Source organism: Mus caroli, unplaced genomic scaffold, assembly GCF_978045245.1.
Source record: "Mus caroli unplaced genomic scaffold, Mus_caroli_1 scaffold_11, whole genome shotgun sequence".
In the NCBI taxonomy this organism is placed as follows: Eukaryota; Metazoa; Chordata; class Mammalia; order Rodentia; family Muridae; genus Mus; species Mus caroli.
Genome location: NW_028227266.1, coordinates 88,265,018 through 88,283,161, shown reverse-complemented (window position 1 = coordinate 88,283,161; position 18,144 = coordinate 88,265,018).

Below are 18,144 nucleotides of genomic sequence, written 5' to 3'. Positions count from 1 at the left end.
CATCATTAGGCAACAGGAAAATGCAAAGTCAACAAGCTTTGAGATTCCATCTCATCCCACTCAGAAAGGCTACCATCTAGAGAGCACATGACAGCAAATTCTGGTGAAGATGTGGAGAAAGAGAAATCTTTATGGGGAGTGCAAACTTGTGCCACTACAGTGGAAATCAGAAATAGAACAACCAACTGACCCAGCTATTTCTCCCTAGGACACATACACAGAAGATGCTATATTCCTCTATAGCAATCCTTGCTCATTTCGTGTTCACTCTAACCTTCAAATATGAGTGGTAGCTTATTACATATGGAATCCTTTTCTACCAAAATGTGCATGTGGTGCTATCAAATGAATATATCCTCCCAATGCCAATCTATATAGGAGATCACTAATCCCAATAAAATGATACTCAGGACTTGGGCTCTTGGGCGGGGGGGGGGGGGGGGAGCCGGATTAAGTCACAAGAATGGAGCGCTGGTAGATGCAATCAGTTTCCCAAGAAGAGACATGAGAGATGCTACATCACATACAGACACAGCAAGAAGGTGTGTTCATCTGCATACCAGGAAGAGGGTTCCCACCAAGAACTGAGCTGGTAGGCACTTTAATCCTAGATATCTTAGTGTTCACAAATGTGAAGAATAAATTGCTTCTGTTTTAGCCACCCATTTTCATGGCATTCTGCCATAGCATCTGAACAATTAAGTCACTGATTATTCAGTGCTAGAGAGAAAGGTTCTACCATGAGCCTCCTACTTTTTCTTTTTTCAGAAGCCATTTTTTTCTAGATAAATAAGACTCTTTTCTTATGACTGAAATTTCATTTTTTCACCAGGATATGCATATGCATTTGTATCTTTTATAAATAATATATAGAATTTTTAATATACAGATTTGGGTGCATTTTCTTTTGTGATATCTTTGCAGTCTGCTTCCAGTGTAATTCTCTCTTTGACCGTCTTGCTCTCTGCTACTTTCAGGACATGTTCCTCAGGCTTGTCCCCCGAATCATACATTTAGTTCTCCATTTTCTTCTCCCTACTCCATCACGCTTCTTGTTAACATTCTTTTCATAACTTGACTAGTATTTTTATACCCCTGTCTTCTAATCATCTAAGCTTCTTTGCTTGCTTCATATGGCATCTCATACTTGGGCTCAACATCAAGAACACAGCACTGAGTGATAGATAACTGTAGCCAACTGGAGGGGACATATCCCTGTGCATAGTGAAAACAAGACCAAACAAGACCCGTGATTGCCTTGGGGTCCTAGCATTTCCAAACCATTTTCCAATAAACAAATAAAAAAACAAAATTTAAATAGAACTTGAAGTAATACTTACTTTAATAGATGACAACCCCTTACCCTTTTAACTTGAAACCAGATCTAGTTACAGACTTAGACTTGATAGTCTCCTGTGTTAACCCCACTAGTAGCTATGATTGCAACCCTGTGCTGCCATGCTGTGTTTAATAGTCTAGTTTTTAAAGAACATTTTTGGACTAATTCTATGAACCAAATATTTGCAAATTCAAATGTTTGAGATTGTAAAACTCTAGAGAATCTAAAAAATTAAAATGAAGATAATATGAATTTAGTTTGGGGCATGTCTATTCAGAAACAAACTGCTGAAATCTCTCAGCTAGCAGCTGGAAATGGATGGCCTTCTCATTGTTCAGAGAAAAAAACTCATGAGGTCATCTGATGATATTGGTGCCAGCAGCTATGCTGGCTAGCTTTACGTCAACTTGATTATCATTCTTGCCATGAGGTTCCTGCCTGAATCTCTTGCCCTAACTTCCCTAGATGATGGACTGTATTCAGGAGCTGTAATATGAAAAAACCCCTTTCCTCCCCCAAGTTGCTTTTAGTCATAGTGTTTTATGACAGCAAGGGAAGCCCTAACTAAGACAACAGCAGTCTTATGTGCATTCTGTGATCTCTACTCCTGGATTTACAATTTATATCCCCTTGCCTCTCAGATACTCTAAACATAAGCATTAAATGATATGAATATTTAGGAATAATTAAATTGAATAATGAAAGCTATTAGTGCCAGACCTGATGGGTACATGCTTGCAATCCCAAATATCAGGATTGTAAGGCAGGAGGACCATGAGTTTGAGACCAATCTAGACTACTTTGAGAATGTGAAGCCAGCTTGGACCACATAGCAAAACAATTCATAGAATAAACAAATAAGGGCAGTTTCTATTTTAGAGCTATGTAGATTAAACAGGAAATAGCATTCACAGACTGGAATAGTAAATCACAGACTGGAAAGTAGACATGCAAGGTGCACACATTAGCCAGTTTCGTCAAGGCTGTAAATATCCGGCATTGCTTTCACAGTGAAGTATGGTTAGTTACCAAGAAGAAAGGCAGGCCAAGGTCTAAACCAGGACTACCATCCCCACAATACAGATAGAGGAAACAGATAAACTTTAAACCCCAGCATTGTGAGACCCCCCCCCCAAAAAAAAGGACACCCAAGAAGGAGTGACGGGTCATCATTATAAAGAACAAAGGAAGGACAAATTATGCTCTTATATATAAATACCAATCAATCCTACTGTCTAAGAAATTACAGGTACTGTGGGGTAATTATGGATCATAAACACGTGGGCATACATCCAGGTTGCCTTCCCATCTCCTAAGCAGCATTGCTATTAAAGTTTTGCTGATATTGTTTATCTTTATTTAATTTTGAAATGGTTGTGTACATATGTATGTATCTGTGTGTGGGTGCATGTATGTGTGTTGTATTCATGTGTGTATGCATGTGAAGGCCAGATGACAATGTCAGGTGTCTCCATCACTTTTCCATTATATATACATATATATATATATATACACACACACACACATATATATATATATATATATATATATATATATATATATATATACAAACACACACACACACACACACGCACACACATTGTGTGTGTGTATATGTGTGTCAGGGTCTCTTAGCGAATCTCAAATTTCACTAACTGATTGGCTAGACTGACTGGCTACTAAACCCCAGAAACTCTCCTGCCTCAGCTTTCTCAGCGCCAAGATGACAGATGCATGCCATTGCTCCTGGCTGATTACATGTACAGCCATGATCCAAAGTCAGTTCCTCGTGCTCTCATAGCAAACACTTCACTGAAGTGAGTCACAGTCAGGATCCTACTCTTTTCCATGTACTCAGTGATCCAAAGCCAGGTCCCTCTCTGTGCTTTCTTAGCAAACACTTCACTGACTAAGACATCCAGTTCCCAGGGAGCAGTATCATTACAAGAAGAAAACATGAGCCAGAAAACAGACAGGTTTCATTTCTCTTGTGCCCTGTATGAGTGTTAGAGCTTAGGAAACTTTATACCTTGCTGCCTGAATTGCTCCCATAATCCTTATATTTCTTCAGGCAGTCTAGACCTACAATCCCAAAGAGATGATGGATAATTACCAGAATTCTATGCAGTTTTAATAAGTTCTTTAAGTTACCTAGAACCACACAGCTCATTAGTAGAGGGGTGGAATTCAACCCATGACTGACTGACCTCTACTCCTCCAAACCCCCTGACTTCTTGGAATGGCAGGATCCAGACCTCTGTGTGTCACTTAGTCCAACTTACCTGACAAATGCATCCATTTATTATTTAGTGGATACCAGCAGTTGTAGAGGGAAATCTTATCCAGGTTCTGCTGTTATGATTTGACCACCACCCAGAATAGCTGTAGCCATTTTGTTCCATGCCTGCCACCTATTTCATATTATTGCTCTAACATGCCTGCCAGTCATTGACACAGAGAAGTGACTTGGCTCAAGAACACACTGACCACATACTGTGTTTTTTTTCTGTATGTTCCGAATGTTCTATTTGAGGTTTGCTAATCTTAAGAAATTCCACAAAGCTTTATGGACCCATCAAATCAAGGGTCAATATAAACTGATAAGTCTAAAATATCTTGAGGCAGAGCTGACCACCAGGCAGCGGACTACACATGCTCTGTTATCTCAATATTCTGAAATTCCCCTGTTCATCATCCATCCATCAATCCTCTTACCTTACTCAGGACCAATCAGCTTAAAAGTTGGCTGATAATACTTTGCCTGGTAAGCCCACTGCTCCCCTCCTTACCCTTTAAACTTTTGAACTTGTTTTTTTCCTATAAGCCTACCCTGAAAGCTGACTAATACCACAATTAGGCTTCTGAATCCTTTTTGCAGTCCTGAACATTCAGTATTAAGGTGTGCATTCAATAAACTATTCTTCTCTTTTCTTTCCTTTTTTCTTTTTTTGAGACAGGGTTTTTCTGTGTTCCCCTGGCTGTCCTGGAACTCACTCTGTAGACCAGGCTGGCCTTGACTCAGAAATCTGCCTGCCTCTGCCTCCCAAGTGCTGAGATTAAAGGTGTGCACCACCACTGCCCGGCAATAAACTATTCTTGCTTAACTGAGTTCAGTGTTTGTATGGTTTGAGTGGCAATTCCTGAACTCCAACAACAAGCAGTGGCTGTCAGATTGTCTCTCAGGACCCTTGAAGTCATAAAGGAAGCAGATCTATGTGCCCCCTAGAAAGGGCTAGCCAATATTTAAAGAATTTATGGCATTTAGTTTTTTCTCTTGTCAAACATTATTTCCTAACTTCTGAATTTTAACAACAGCAGATGTTTTCTATCCAAAGCCTCTTTTTGCATTAAATATATTCCTGGCTCATATACTTGTATCTGGGGATGCATTTGACATGGTATTGAAATTGTCAAGGGAAATCAGGGGCAGAGACAATGTTAGAAACAGATTGTGCTGATAGCTTGAAGAAGTTATTTTACAACAGAACAGCAGCAGTAAAGGAGATGGGCAATGGTTGTATGAGGAAGGGAGAAACCAGGAAAAGGTTTGACATTTTCTAACAGCAGGGTACAAATGCATCACACAGAGGTGTCAGACAGTCATCCACACTGAAGGGTTCTGAGCAGACCATCAGTCATAGACAGATTCCAGACATCAGATGACATCATTTGTCTACGCTCATCTTGAGGTATAAAGGATTCAGGAGCCATACGGTGTCATAATTATTGCTGCTATTGTTATTTAATCAGTTGTGCTGGGTGTCTGCCTTTGAAAGGACACTTTTAGAGACCAATGGGGAATGAGAATTGTCTTTAGTTTATGATTGACCTCTTTTTTCCTGTGTTTTCCTCAGCTCCAGAAGTCAGGATGGGAGACCAGGGAAGACCAATGCTCTGTGTTAATAATGCTCTATGCTCTATATTAATATAACCTAGCCAGCACATGCACATAGGAATTCAGACTTTGCAAAGCACTTTTAGTCCCCTCATTTCACATCAGCCACCACACACACACACACATACACACACACACACACACACACACACACACACCAGCCAGAGTCAGACATTAAGAATGATCAGCTTCAGAACAGTTGAGCAAGCAGTGACACCAAACTAAGAGTCTTCTCTCTGAGGGCAAAGACAGGAGTGTTGGCTTTAATACTGCTCCAACACTCTCTACTCAGAACTCTACTCTCTCGGCTGCTCTGGCTCATCCATCTTTAGAAAGAAGACAGAACAGCTGAGGATTCAGCTAAGTTCATCGACCCTTTGCACTCTGGCAAGCTCCTTAGCAGCGAGGGAAGAAAAATCTATGCAGGTGGCTTTCTCTTTCTTTCTCCACAGCCATACACAATTATCTTACATCTTAAAAACACCAGAACTATTCACATCCCAACCCAGGTTTTACTTGTCTCCTGGACCCACTATATGATATACAGCTTGAGAGAGTCTGTCTGTGACAAAATAGACCCAAGCCTTAGAAAACAACAACAACAACAACAAAATAACAAACACACACAAAAAAGAAACAAAAAAACAAGAAGTGAGTAAGAGACAGTTGTTTGGCATTGATGAATTATGCATAGGATCCTTGGTCATTGACCTGTCCCGTGCTTCTACGGAAGGTACTGTTTTTGACATCTCTGCCTTCTTCCTTCCTGGCAAAACCTGACTTAACCACTGTCTGTTCTCTGCTTGCAGGTCAATCTGTTGCTCAGCTTTTTGATTATTCAAGCCTAATGTTCCTCTTGGATATAGAATATCAGTGATATTGACATAGAAGGTAACACACAGAGAAGTGGAAAGATTTAAGCAAGGAAGAAGGTAGGAAATACAGGAGAGGAGGAATAGGGGTGGTGGGTCTCCTGAAATTAAGGATAAATGAAGAAGCCATAAAGAAAAACTGGTAGACCAATTTAAGAAAATAGCGTAAAATAATCTAGAGTACTCACTGGCTGTATAATAAAATAACCCTAGGCAAAATTGAGGTCTTCTAAGAAAAGTGATGTGTCTGGCCTTGAGAAGTTGGTTTAAGGCAACACCTGGCCTTGGTTGACCTCATCACATAGAAGGAGAATATGGGTATCCATGGTTAAGGGAGAGTGCTAGTCTCAGCCCCAAATGCTTGATGTGAATAAGGAAAAACCCATGCTGTTCTGCAAGCAACTGGCTAACACCTTCTATCCATGAGCCAGGTAGGCCTAACAGTCAAGCCACTCCTTGCCCTGCTCTTGGTTGAGAAGCAAAACAGAGAGTCTATGCCCTCGATGACAACTCTGGGACACCAAACCAACCAAACTAAGAGTGTGTTTTAAGTTGGATTTCTCATTGTGTAAAGCAAAAAAATGCCTTTACCGCATAAGTCACAGTGAGTCAAGTTTTGTTACTTACCCAAAGTACCCTGATGAATTCAGACCTTGGCAGTAGCAACTTGTACTGGCTTGTTTTGTGTCAACTTGACACAGATGGAGTTATCACAGAGAAAGGAGCTTCAGTTGAGGAAATGCCTCCATGAGATCCAACTGTAAGGCATTTTCTCAATTAGTGATCAAGGGGGAAAGGACCCTTGTGGGTGAGACCATCTCTGGGCTGGTGGTCTTGGTTCTATAAGAGAGCAGGCTGAGCAAGCCAGGGGAAGCAAGCCAGTAAGGAACATCCCTCCATGGACTCTGCATCAGCTCCTGATTCCTGACCTGCTTGAGTTCCAGTCCTGACTTCCTTGGTGATGAACAGCAGTATGGAAGTATAAGCTGAATAAATCCTTTCCTCCCCAACTTGCTTCTTGGTCATGATGTTTGTGCAGGAATAGGAACCCTGACTAAGACACAGCTATAGCACATCTAGATGTCCAGTTAAGCAGTGAAAATTCAAACAGCAATCAATACAGTTATCTCTTACTGAGTGTTTCTCAGGAAAAGAGCATTGTGTGTCTCCACCAACACAAGTGGCTTTAAATGGCAGGATTAAAATGCAAGAAATCTGACTTAACACTTACCCTATTAACTACTGATCTAAACAAGCTGTAGCCTGTTGAAGTCCAATGGCATTCAAACAAACCCTTCTTCTATAAGAAATGTGGGGCTAACCAAAGAGTACACAGGAACTAGACCTTGGCCCCCTCCATTTTAATGGAAGATATTTAGCATGGTCTTCAAGTGGATTCCCTAACAACTGCAAGGTGCTGTCTCTGACTCTGTTGCCTGACATTAAATTCCCTTCCCCTAATTGGACAGGCTAGTTGGGTCTCAGCAGGAGAGGTTGCCCTAAGATCTAGTGAAACTGTTTGTCCCAGGCTGGGGTGGTACCCGAGGAGAAGCATCTCCTTCTCTGAGTAAAAGGAGAAGGGGGAGTGGGGGAGGGACTTGTAAAAATGGGACTGGGAGAAGGGGAGAAGAGGAGGGATGGGGGCAGTGATTGTGGTGTAAAGTGAGTAAATAAATTAACTTTAAAAAACAAACAAACAAAAAAGAAAGAAATGTGGTACTGAATTTTTGTCACTTGTATTTTAATAGCTGGAATGAGGTTCAGAAATCCAACACCTGGGGAGGTGCCAACCCATTCTGAAATACCAGCCAAAGGCAAATGCCAGCTTTCCAGCAGAAAAACTGGTGGATCTGGCAGTCTTGGGTGAGCTTTGATCCAGTCCCGGGGACCTTGAATATATCCAGCCCTTGACATTAAAAAAAGGTAGGGCCTGGAGAGGAAGCAATTGGTCACCCTTTTGTAAGATCCTCATTCTGTGGTGGTGGTGTACAATCGAGCATAGCTGTGAGCTTGGGGGAGCAGCAAGAGTAGGGAATGCAAATGATATTTGAGTTGTAAGCACAATAAGGATTCACCTCTTGCTTGAAGTATGTTGTCTGTGCATTACTTCTAAAGAGAAATGCATTTTCAAAACTGAACAGAGATGAAATACAAGTCTCTAAAAATCTGCCAATTTAGGTAATAAATACCAGTCTCCATGGACAAAGTATAAAACCAATTTAATCAGCTGATGGAAATCAAAGGCTTACCAAGAACATTTTGTTTTCTGTTTCCTATATGACTGACTTGAGTTGCTTAGTTATCTGCTACTTTTTTTTGTTTATAAATCCATATAAGTATCTTTTCTGGACTTCTACTTTTCAACTGGTTATTCTAGGAGCTGAAAGAATAATAGCATAGTTATTAAAAATACAGAAGTCAGATCTGTTCCTAATCTATTCATAAATGTTTTATACTATGAGTGCTTTGATCTGTGTGATATTCTTCCTGATTCTAGACTACTTATTCTTTTGACATCTACTGCAGCCTGAGAACTATGAGGCATTAGGACTTAATTAATCAGCATGTAGTCCTCGAATGAGATCAGCAGCAACTGAACCTTCAGTGAGCATTACCTTCCCAGTCTGCAATTCAACAGGATTTCTTTGCATTCCTCCATACATTATAATACTCTCAGAAAAACAAGTTACAAGAGTATGTCTAATGACACATCACTCTTTTCCTCCAGGACTTTGCGATTGGAGGAAGAAAGAAACACAAAACTGTGAAATCACAATACAGTGTGTGTGAGATGCTAATGCTGTAAAAGAATAAAGTAGGGATTCAGAAGGACATGCTGGCCCCCTGGGACATCTAAAATGTTCTTAGCATGAAGTGCTATTAAATTTGTTATAATTTGGAAGGAGCCGTTCACGTGGGAGAGAATCCTCTGCTGAGAGAACACAAATGTCTGACCCTTTTATCCATATCCAATGTCTTATTGAAGAAGCATTAGTGATTGGGGGAGGGGGGTGGGGCCAGTGAACTTTGCATGCCACAAAGTGAGAGCTTTGTGTCCCCAAATCTGGGAAGCACAGAACGATAACAATAGAAAAGAAGACTCTTCATTCAGCAATAGTTTTATGGTCTTTATTACTTGGCATTCTGCAGGAACAGAGCACAAACTGACTAGGCCAAAAATGCTTAGAGTAAAAGGTAAGGAGATTAAATATTGCTAAGAGAACCAAGAAAAAAAGGGTCGTAGGAAGGAAACCTACTAATATAATTCATCATGTTAATAGAGTTAATGAGAAAACCATCTCCGTAGATAATGGAAAGAAGTCCATTATCTATCTTCAATGCAATCAACAAAATAAGAATTGAGCAGCATATTATGATCACAAAGTAACACATATAACACACCTCCAAACTGGTGTCGTATTTAATGAGTAATCACTGGCAAGAGTTTTTTAACTATATTCAGTAATCTATCTATTAATAGGCTAAAAAGCTACATTTTTATTTCCATTAACCTCCAGCAGAAATTTAGGTTTTTGTTAAATTACCAAGAAACCACAGGATTAGTAGAATTACCTATCACTTTGACTAGTAAAAATTATGCTTATTTTCACACCATGTTGCAGTTTTGTGTGTATTTCAATATATTGTTTATACCACACATGGTTTTGAAGTGTATGTGTTTATGAGAACTGCTCCCTATATCTTGCTACTTAGAGAGTACATGTATTTAATAACTATCTCTTGGTTTCCTTTATAATCCCATGCATTTCATAGTGCACTTGAAACCTCCATTCATGTGAGATGTTCATAAACTTCAACTGCCAGAAGCATCCAATACATACAAAAAAACCATTATGGAATATTGAATTCATCATTTTACCAATATCAGCATCTAAGATCTTCACTCTCTCAAGTGGTGCAAAGATTCAGAGGTCAGAAGCTGAATAAGCTACAAATGATAATCAAACATATTAGATTGTGCCATGCTTTAGTATTCTCTTATTCACATACATTCACACTCAATTTTATTTTCTTAAGTGAGACCAGGACAGTAAGATGAAGTCCAGAAAAGGAAAATGGGCCAATCTAATGTGATCCATCTGCTCCAAACATTTTCAAATCTCTAGGCCTCTCAACTGAGACTACAGCTTCAACTTTGTTCCGTTCCCAAAATAACAGAGGCCAACCCTAGAAAGAGGCAGTAGGCTAGAGCCAGCAGTAGAAGGGAACTGGAAGAGAGGTATTACTGCCCTATCTCCATGTTCAGTGCCCGGTGTCCGATATATCATATGTGTTGGCTGTGAGCCCAGCAAAAAGGCACCAGCATTTCCTATAATTTTTGTGTTTGCTTCCATATAGTTGGGGTTTCCTTAGAATTCTAGGTACATTCTAATCTCCCTGTAGATATGACAGCCCTGCCTGAATCTGCATCTGGAGCTCTGATTCCTATCTGTCCCTAACAAACTCTCTTCACCAAACAAGGGCAGAGAAGAACTAAATTATCTGGTGAGGTATGAAAGAGCTCATTAGTACTGAAGAGGCCATGCTGTTGCATTTGGTGTGGTAGCACACACAATCATTACTTGATGAAATGATGCAAATCCTAATTCTTCAAGAGGCTAGGCAGCAAATCTATAACTTTAGAAAGTTACTGGGACAGGAACTGAAGTGGAACAAACATCGTTACCTAAAACCACTTAAATAATATGTCTTAAAAATTACATACTCACACCATGAAATAAGCCTAACAAAGCATGTCTTCAACCTGTATTTGGCCCCAGGGGGTACCAGTTTGCAACCTCCAGCAATTCCTGCTACCTTTATAATTTGCTGTTCTGTGGGGAGAAACTATGTCCTAAATTAGGTCAACATACCTGACATCCTCTTCTACCCCATAATCTGGACTATTTGTTGCTTTTAACTCCCACGGAAGCCTAGGACTGCCCACTACCATATCAGATTCTGTTTTCTTCACTCATCAGCTTAGCTCCCCAGAAGATAGCATGCCTTGTATTTTAATAGTGACCCAGGTCAGCCCACCCTCCTCACAAATCCCTGGAGTCTCTCTTCCTAAATGCATGCACAGAACTTCTGCTACATCTAAATAGAATATTTGGCCAGAGAAAGTTGGATACCAAAACTAAATATAGCTATCAGTCAATTGCAGTTTCTACTCTGAATGTAGACTATCTAAACCATTAACACACACAAACACACACACACACTTGGAGTCAAATATGTGATTGTGGGTTTCATTCATGAGCCAATTATTTACATAATCCGAGCTTATTTTAAATATCCTCATCATTTGAACAGCCTGTAGAAAGGTAGAGCTGACTAGAAAATTAGCATTAGCATTGCCTGCAAATTACAGGTTTTAATAGCACTAGTCACAGCCACAGAAATAACCAAAGAGAATTAAATTAAGGAGCTGGAGCAATCAAAAAGCTCAAAGAAAGGAAATTCAGTTTCTAATGTTTATGCAGCAGTCTATGGTTTATAAAAGCTTCCAAGTTTACTATCCATTAAGACCTTCATGAGTTATGTGCAGAGGAGGTACTATGTCCGCTCCAAACACAAGGAAAGTGAAGTCCAGAGTGGTTCCATCAACAGCACATACCCTAAGTGCCAGAGACAGGATTTGAAGCCAGATGTGCTGTCATTAGCCTAGTAATGTTCTACTACAAAGATCAATAAACTTTGCCTATAAAAGGACAAATAGCAAGTATTTTAGGTGTTGGTGAACCATAGGGTCTTTGAACCACAGGGTCTTCTTTTTCTGTGTGTAGATTTCACATGTACATATGAGTGTTCAAATGTGTGTGGTCACAAGTATGTTTGTGTATACACTTGCACCTGTGTGAGCATATAGAGACCTGAGGCTGACATTACTTCCCATTTTATTCATTGAGGCAGTAAGCCAAGAGTTCATCAATATAGCTACTCTGGCTAGCTGATTTATTCCAGGGATACTCTGCCCTCCATTCTACGCACAGGAATTTTAGGCAGGCTTCAGCCACCCACCTGGCATTTGGGTTCGGGAGATTCGAACTGATGCTCACACTGGTACAGCAACTGTTTAAACTGCTGACTCATCTCCCTGACTCCATAAACTCTTCTTTTTAGAATCATGCCTGTAGGAAGAAAAACTGACCTGCACAAAACTATAAACAAGTCAGTATGCCTTCTGATAAAATTGTATTCACAAAATGAAGTAGAGACAGATTAGGGATAGCTCAGTTGGTACAATGATTGCCTGGCATGCACCAAGCCTTGGGTTTACTACTCAACATGATATAAAACTAGGCATTGAGGAACATGCATAAAATCCTATACTCTTAGTAATCTAGGGGTAGGGCTGGAGGATAGGAAATTCAAGGTAATCGTTAGTAATATAGCAAGTCTGAGGCCAGCCCAGGATGTAAGACCCTGTCTCAAAAGAAAAAAAACAAAAACAAAAACAAAAAATAAAAAACAAAGAAACAAGGAGACAGTGCTATTGGTCCCACCAACATTTTTCTGCCTCCTACTATATACTGTTATCTTGGTTATCCCTAGTTGTTTACTTGATATAGTCTAGCACCAGCAGAAAGAAGCCTCAATTGAGGAACTGACTAGGTAGGATTAGCATGTCAATGTACAGAACTAGGACCAGCCCATTGTGTGTACCACCAGTTTTAGGTAGGTGATTCCAGGCTTTATGAGAAAGCTAGCTAAGCATAGTCCTACACACATGCCAGCAAAAAGTGTTCCTTCCTGGTTCCACTTCAAGCTCCTACGTGAGTCCCTACCTCAACATCCTTCAATGATTGACTGTAATCTGTAAGCTGAAATAAACAGGTTTTCCTCTTAAGGTACTTTGGGTCATGGGGTTTATCACAATAACTGATTGAAAGTACAACTTTTAAGCACCATTCTTTCTTTATAGTCTTAATGAATTTGCTGACAATTGAACTGTCATAAAAAAAAAATAGACTCATGTATTCATTTAACCCCACCCCCCTGCTTCTTTCCAGGGTCCCACTATGAAGCCCCGACTGGCCTGATATTCACTATGTAGGCCATGATGACTTAAACTCACAGAGATCCATGGGCCTCTGGTCCCCCAGTGAAAATGTTAAAGGCATGCATGCCATGCCCAACCAAGAGTCCATTCATTTTAAAGAAAGAGAAAGATGGGAATGGGAGAGATAGCTCAGTTGGTTGATAGAAATTAGCATCTGTCTGTTGGTGCAGTTATTGGAAGTTAGATGGTATACTATTGCATTTTTTTTAAAAATCCCCAATATCAACAGGGATGGCTATTAGGTCAAACACAGAGGTAGGTAATAAGTGATTATTAAGGGAATAAAGATAGTCCAGGATATTTAGGTCTTTACCTAAAACATCACAGCTATCTACAATCACAGAAGTTCAAATCTGTTTATCAGCCTTCAAAATTGCTAAGACAATAGCTTTTGTTCCCTGAGGGAACATCCTTTTACAGGCATGACCATACAAAGTTAGCTTAAAATACATATTGAAATACTTTAATGAATGTCCTTACTATGACATCAAATCTTAAGAGAGGTATCTTAGGGTTTTTTTTTTCACCACAATATTATATTTTATAAAAACTAAGATGCCAGAAAGTTTTAAGTGCACAATTATTTTGTTAACCACAAAGAAAGAATCCTCCCCTGTGTAAACTAACTCATGAGACATAAAATATAAGGCATAATCTAATTTCAGATGTGTTTAAGCATTAGGAGCAGGAAATCAATCAAAATCTCTCACTTTTGAATTGAGAGATTGAATATTAAGGCAGACAATAACCAGGCCACAGACAAAAATGGAACAGCTTGTAGAGCTTACAGACCTGTCAAGCAGACCATACCCCATGCAACAACTATTCCTACCTTGTTGTCAGGTCTTGTTGATGACCAACATCTTCCTTAACTCCCAACCTGCTTCTAATTTAGGAAGAGTCAGGTATGTATAACTCCATCCTCACCCATTATGGGTCCTTGGAGAGCCTGTAGCTTCTCCATACCACTGCCCTCTAAGCAGGGCACACTGGACATGTTTATCCTCTCCCTCTATAAAGCTTTGCCACTGCTGTTCCTGTCTTGAGTCTGCCAAATGCAAGTGATAGCAGCCGACTTTGTACTTGTCTGCTCAGGATGGATAGCCTTAGCTTCTTCTCATTGATCCATCCTTACTCATTTTCACAGAATGAGTGATTTCACATGGTATACTCCAAACTGCAGCATCATTACTCAGCAAAATTACCTTCTGGATAATGGGAACAACTGGGAGACGGTTAAGAGAAAGAAACAATTGATCATAACAGCAGCAGCAGGACCACTTGAATGTAACCTGAGATAGAGTTGTGGAGAGATTACAAAAGTATGAATATAGGCAAAATCTAAATAAAAAACAAAACCAGAAACCTCTGCGGCAAAATCAAAACTGATAAAGAAAAAAAAAAAATAAAGGACAGTCAGGATGAGAACACCAAGGGAATCCAAAGATTTCAAACCTGGTCAGACCCATGGCCCCCAAAAGATCATACTGAGAGGCTCTGTCAGAGCCAGATCAATACTGATGCAGATGTACATAGTCAAACATTGGACTGAGCATGGAGACCATAATGGGGAAGTTAGGGCAAGGACTGAAGGAGCTGAAGGAGCTGAAGGGCTTTGCATCCCCATAGGAAGAACAACAATATCAACCAACCAGACCCCCCAAAGCTCCCAGGGACTAAACCATCAACCAGAGAGTACACAGGGGGTACCCATGGCTCCATCTGGATATGTAACAGAGAAGTACCTTATCTGGCATCTTTGGGAGGGGAGTCCCTTGGTCCTGTGGAGTTTTGATACACCAGCATAGGGGACTGCTAGGCTGCTGAGGCAGAAGTGAGTGGGCGGGTGGGGGAGCACCCTCATAGAGGCAGGGGGAGGGAGGAGGAGATTGTTTGTGGAGGGGAAACTGGAAAGGGGGAATAACACTTGAAATGTAAATAAATAAAATAACCAATACAAAATGAAAAAAATGTGAAATAAAATTAAGAGCATTGTGAAGACAAAAGAAAATCAAATTGCAACCTTAAGAAGTCAGAACAGGGAGCAAGTTCTACTGCATAGAAGAATTAAGTGGAAGATACTTTAAGAACATTCTCTTTAACATGAGGAACAGCTGAAGGTGAGCATAGGACACAGTGTGGAACAGTGTATTATATACATTTCAAGGGAATAAATATGACGCAAAGGAGGCTGGAGTGATTGGTTAACGGGTAAAGGCATTTGTACTGGAACCCATTACAGGTGAAAAGAGACAAGTGACCCAGAAAAGTCATCCTCTGACTGGCACACCTGCACCTTGGTACATGTGTACACATACACACAGAAAGTGATGTATATTTTTTAAAAAAATTAAAGATATGGCATCAATTGATACAGTTGGATATGACCCTTTCCAGAATATCTCAGCTGCTTCTAGGCTCTATTTAGTTCAGTATCTCTTGGATACCATCCAATGAGATGTAATGAAATTGATTTAATACTGAGAGAGTTCAGAATATGTCACCTCAAATGTGACCCTTTAGTATGTTGGTTATTTTGAGATAATGCATTTAAAAGACAGCAGGTACAAAAGAAATCTTCTTCCTTCTTCTTCTTCTTCTTCTTCTTCTTCTTCTTCTTCTTCTTCTTCTTCTTCTTCTTCTTCTTCTTCTTCTTCTTCTTCCTCCTCCTCCTCCTCCTCCTCTTCTTTTTCTTCCTTTTTCTTCCTTCTTCTTCTTCTTCTTCTTCTTCTTCTTCTTCTTCCTCCTCCTCCTCCTCTTCCTTCTTCTTCTTCTTCCTCTTCTTCTCCTCCTCCTCCTTCCTCCTTCTCCTCTTCCTCCTCCTCCTCCTCCTTCATTCCTCCTTCTCTTCTTTTTCTTCTTCCTTTTCTTCTTCACCTCCTCCTACTTCTTCCCCCTGCCTCCTCCTTGTTCTTCCCTTTCTTCAAAACAAGAGATAAAATCTCCACATGAAATACTCTTCTCTAGACCACAAGGAAGTATAAAGTTGTAGCGAAAGGAAAAATTCACAAACAAAACTTGTTGTACCAAGCCGTATCTTTCCAGTCAGCTTCTTCACATGATGAACTGCCCTAGACAAAGCCTGTTTGCCTCATCACAATTTTCTATGTTTTGTCTAATAGAGAATACAAGTATTCACCTTTTAACTGGCTCTCTGGGTCTTTCTTTCCTTATGAAGGGCACTGCGGCATGTAAGACTCATTAAATACATTTGAATGTCTTTATTATCCTGAACTGTTGTATCAATTTAATTCTCAGTCCCAAGCACCTCTCCTCCTATAATAAGCAAGAGGGAAAGAATAAAAATTTGCCTCCTTCATACTAAGAATATAATCTCATCTTGAAGGCTAGAATAAAATAGTCATTTGTCTGGTCCCTTCACCTCACAAATGTCCCATCATACTTTTCTGTGGCATGACTGATGAAATGACTCAGAAATGACTAGGCATGTCTCTGGATATAAAGTTCTTGATAAGTGTGCAGGAGATTGGAGAATTCGAGTCCCCTCCATTGAGTTCACCCTTAAAAACCTCAGGGAGCCAAGTGTAATTAAGCAACATTAATTAGAATACTAAAGATCAAACCAGGGCAACCACAGGAGGGACAATGGAACAGCATCAAAAAGATGGAGAATAACGAAAATAGCAGCAATCAGTGGTCATGAAAGCCATGGAGGCTGACAGCTCAGCTGGAACACCTTTAGAGGAAAGAGTCATGAATACACACCAGGAAGAAAGATAAATAAGCATGGCGATAAGAAGAAGAGTTCAATGGCTTCACAGATCACCTCTCTCTATCAATGGGTGTCTGAGAAGCTCCTAGGCTTTGTACATCAAAAATATGTTTAAATCTTCAAATGCTTTTTAATAGCTGAGATTACATTTTAATAAATTATATTGATAACCTAATGTCTCTCTTTCATCATGGCCAACACAAATGTTTTCTACTTTGACAATGAAGGTGCTCTACTAAAATTTGTCAAAAATATTTTTTAATATAATGGACTTTAGAAATTTCTATCTATATGGAACACACTATTAATTTTACAGTTTAATATGCTGCGGCATGGTCTTGGTGTTTGAGTTGCTTGTAGTAGTATTGAGGATCAAATCCTGGCCCCCGAGAATGGTAAGCAAAAATTCTACCACTAAGCTGCAGCCTGGGCCTTTGAGAATTTTTAATTAAAAAGAAAAAGAAGTGTATCATTATAGAATGATTCTCTCAAACATACTCCCCCATTCCAATGTCCATTACATGTAAAAATAAAGTTCTTATTTCTACCTTCATCGATGTTATGCGTGGTAGGTAGTTTGAAAGAAACTACCAAATAGGCTCATAAATTTGAATACTTAGTTATCAGGGAGTGCTATATTTGAAAGGACTAGGAGGTCTGGCCTTATTGGAGTAGGTATGGCCGTATTAGAAGAAGTGTGTTGATAGGGGTGGGCTTTGAGGTTTCAAGAGCCTAAGCTGGGAATGTTACTCTCTCTTCCTGTTGCCTGAGGATTAAGATGTAGATTTCTCAGCTACTTCTCCACCACCATGTCTGCCTGCATGCAGCCATACTCCTCACCATAATGATAATAGACTAAACCTCTGAAACTGTAAGCAAGCCCTCAATTCAACTGTTTCCTTTATAGTTTTGTGGTCCCGGTTTCTTTTAACAACAAAAGCACACTGGTTGAGACTGTATGCTTCCATCCTTTTTTTTGTTAGATATTTTCTTTATTTACACTTCAAATGTTATCCCCTTTCCTAGTTTCCCCTCCAAAAATCCCCTATCCCCTCCCCGTCCCCCTGCTTCCCAACCCACCCACTCCCATTCCTGGTCCTAGCATTCCCCAATACTGGGGCATAGAGCCTTCACAAGACCAAGGGCCTCTTCTCAATGGGAGAAATCTACATCCTACTCCAATAAGGCCAGACCTCCTAGTCCTCAGTCATATATTCCAAATTCTAATAGGTAAAAAGA